Source organism: Octodon degus, unplaced genomic scaffold (genome assembly GCF_000260255.1).
Source record: "Octodon degus isolate 3935 unplaced genomic scaffold, OctDeg1.0 scaffold00162, whole genome shotgun sequence".
Lineage (NCBI taxonomy): Eukaryota > Metazoa > Chordata > Mammalia > Rodentia > Octodontidae > Octodon > Octodon degus.
The window spans coordinates 5,220,150-5,223,979 of NW_004524738.1; positions in this window are offsets into that span (position 1 = coordinate 5,220,150).

The window sequence follows — 3,830 nt, forward strand, 5'->3', positions numbered from 1 at the left end:
ACAAAACTGGAGAAAACCAAACAAAAAAGAGAATTTCAAGCCAATCTAAAAGAAGAAATCAAAGAGGATTTTAGTAAATGGAAACTTGCTAATTCATGTGTATCTAGGAATCTATGTGTTACTTCTGTGCATTCCATTCTGTGAGAGTAAAGATTGCCAAAGTTAGCATTGATGATCTTCTCAATTTCAACAGGATCTATAATAATTTGTTCCTTTTCATTCCTTATTGGTTGAAGATAGTTTTTTTTGTTTTTTTTTTTCTTTTCGTGATGAGATTGATTAGAGGGGTTATCAACTTCATTTAATTTTTTTTAAAAATCCACTTTTTGATTCATTAATTCTTTGTACTATTTTCCTTGCTCCCATATAGGAAGAACCAACACTGAGAAAACAGCTATACTCCCAAAATTGTTATACAGATTCAATGCAGTCCCAATTAAAATACCATCATGTATCCCACTAATCTTGAAAAAAATATTCTGAAGATTCATTTGGAAGCAGAAAAGACCTGGAATATCAAAGGCAATCCTTCTCAACAAAGGGAAGCTGAGACACATTACAATCCCTGAATTGTAATTATACTACAAAGCTACTGTGACAAAATTAGCATGGTACTGGCAAGAAACAACCCCAAGGATCAATGGAACATATTTGAAGATGCAAACACAGCCATAAACACACTCAGCCACCTTATTTTTCACAAAAGGGCAAAACATTTTCAGTGAAAATACCCTCTCTAACAAATGGTGCTGAAGAAACTGATTTCCATATGTTAAATACTAAAACGAGATCCAGGTTTATCACCATGCATAAACTAAATTCAGAATGGAATTCTAAATATTAAAACAGAAGCACTCCATCTACTGGAAGAGAAAGTAAGTCGTAATGTTGAAGACATAGGGGTAAGCAAAGAGTTCATCAATGAAATGTTTCCAAGAAAACTGCATGGAAAATACTTCAAAGAATCAACAGTTGGGATCTCATCTTAATGCAAAATTTCTTCATATCAAAAGAAATCAACATACTGAAATGAAAACCCAAAAACTGGGAATAATATTAATCAACAATCACTCAGACAAAAGAATTCTATGTAGAATATATAAAGAATTTAAAAAAAAACCAGACTGCCAAAATTCACACTTCTCAGAGGAAGAAGAAAAATGGCAAATAAATATATGAAAAACATTCCACAGCTCTGGTCTTTTGAAAAAATGCAAATTAAAACAATGATGAAGTTCCATCTCACTCCAGAAAGACTGGATATCATAAAGAAATCAACTAATAACACATACTGGAAAAAAGAATCCTTTTCCACTGTTGGTAGAAATGTAGACTGATCCAATCACTATAGAAATTAGTATGGAGACTCCTAAAAAAACTAAGGTTAGAAGTTTGATTCAAGTCAGCTATTCCTCTTCTAGATAATTTTCCAAAAGAACTGAAAATATCATACCACGGGGATATATGTGCAGCCATGTTTATAGCAGCATAAATTTTAATAACTAAAACTTCAAAACAACCAAATGCACATCACTTGAAGGATGGATAAAAAAGACATGGTATTTTTATACTATGGAGTATTACTCAATTATGAAGAAAGATAAACTTGTTTTTTTCTAATTTTTCATTTATTTTAATGAGAAAATAAAATAGCAATGAAACAGTGTCAAAACAGGTTTGTAGGACAGTTACCATAATTAATGCATTGCATATCGGTGTCTTCATGGAAGTTATTGAGAGGACAAGATGCAGACATGATATCTTGTCTGAACAATATTAGTACAAGTCTTTCTTCTCTTTAAAATAAGAGAAAATAGCTGTATATCTATCCTGAATATTTTGTATATACATACATATATTTTTTTCACTACAAAAAGGTCCTTTATTTATATCTTCCTTTTTTGTTTTGTCAGAGATTAGTGTTCCATTGCTGTCATAGAAGATATATTTGGAGAAGTTTCTAAAGGACCTTTTCATACTTGATGCCAGTTCAAATATGGTAGGTACTAGAATTCAGCAAAATAACCTAATAAAGTCCAGTAGTCCATAATAGTTGTGGGTTATCAGAAGAACTGGCAATTGTCAGAAGTTGTGGACTTGAGCCTTTTACAGCTCAGCATTGGCATTACTTTTTATATCTCATGGTTATATTTATCTGCTGGATGGTTAAGACCAAGATTAAGCAAGACCTGTATAACTGAAAATGTAACTTTTTTTATCTGACAAGGTCAGTCAAATCCCCTGAGGATTTATCCTGAAACCATGTAGAGCAGCTTGTAGATCTTCTGTTGGTGTCAGCCATCTAGATGAGTCATGGCCATTGCCTGACCAATTTGTTCTCTGTGAAAGCCTGAATTTTTTTTTCTCTTCATGTGACTCTCCTTAGGCACAGTTTATATTGTTGATTACTTTCCTATGTGGCTTCGTAATTTCCTTGATCAGAAATTTTGGGACACCACTGAGTTACAGGATGTCACAGCCGAGGTTCTCTTGTGTCCTGAGTCCTCACACACCTTGAAGGTCTAGGGTGAAAATATTGGATAAAAGAAGGATAAATTTGTGGCTTTTATAGCTAAATGGATGCAACTTGAGGCTATACTCAGAAATGGTTGATGTCAGATAAGCATGTGTAAACATCAGATTGTCTCCCTAGTGTAAGAACACAAAAGAATAAATAAATTGTGAAAGGAACAATAGATAAAGTAAAATGGAAAGAAACTGAACATAAGGAATAAACAATTGAGATGAAGGAAAGGAGAAAAAGTAGGGAAAAATTGTGCAGTTATATACACAGGATAGCTAAGATTATTGTACTACTATTTTCAATCAGTTATTTAAAGGTAGTACTTAATGCTTATAAGTTTTACTTCCACCAATTTTAAGTGCTAATATCCATAATCTGAGCAAGTGTAAAGAAGTCAGCCATGTGTAATATCACAACCACTGTTGATACCTTTTACCTTATTTTTGTTTTGTCTGTTTTTTAACGTGTATAATTTCTAATGTCTTCTCTATTATTTTTATACTCTCTCCAAAATAAATTTTAAAAAATAATAGAAAGGACAAGGAAAAATATAACCTTTTATCAAAAGGAACAGTTTAAGTTCACTTACTTGATAAATCTTCCATGCCTATATCTGGTAATCCGAGAAACAAATTTGATGATAACAACCATTGATACTTTCCTGTCCATATTTTGAATTTTTGTACCATTTCATTGTTTTATGTTTCTTTTTTCTCATTATTTTTATCTTTAAAATCTAACTTTAAAAAAGAGTTTGCATTTTTCACACATAATTCTTATATGTATTTTATTAAGATTTATTTCGAAGTATTTCATGTTGGGAAGTACTAGTTGAAATAATGTTTTTAATTTATAATTCTGATTGTTCATTTCTAATATATTGGGAAATGTTTGAACTCATCTTTATTAATTTTATACTTTATAACCTATCATGTATTGTGTGTTCTGCAAATCTTATGAAGTTCTTAAAGTTTACATAGTGTATCACATCATGTGCTTGTAGATACTGTTTTATATCTTCCTTCCCAATCTGTACAGGTTTTACATCCTTTTCTTAACTTAATGCTATTGTTATGTCAATCTAATTTCATTATGATTCCTAAGTGCATGTTTTCAATATGATGCTTTGTTTTTAGCCATCCCTTTAGGTATCTATTTATATCAATGTAGAACAAAAAGTGCATATTCAGAGTTGAAGGTCTTCAGTCTATAGCTAAAGTTATCATTGGCATTTCATTTCATAGAGGAAATTTATACATATTAGCGTAACATATCTATAAATATGTATAACACATATGTAATATAT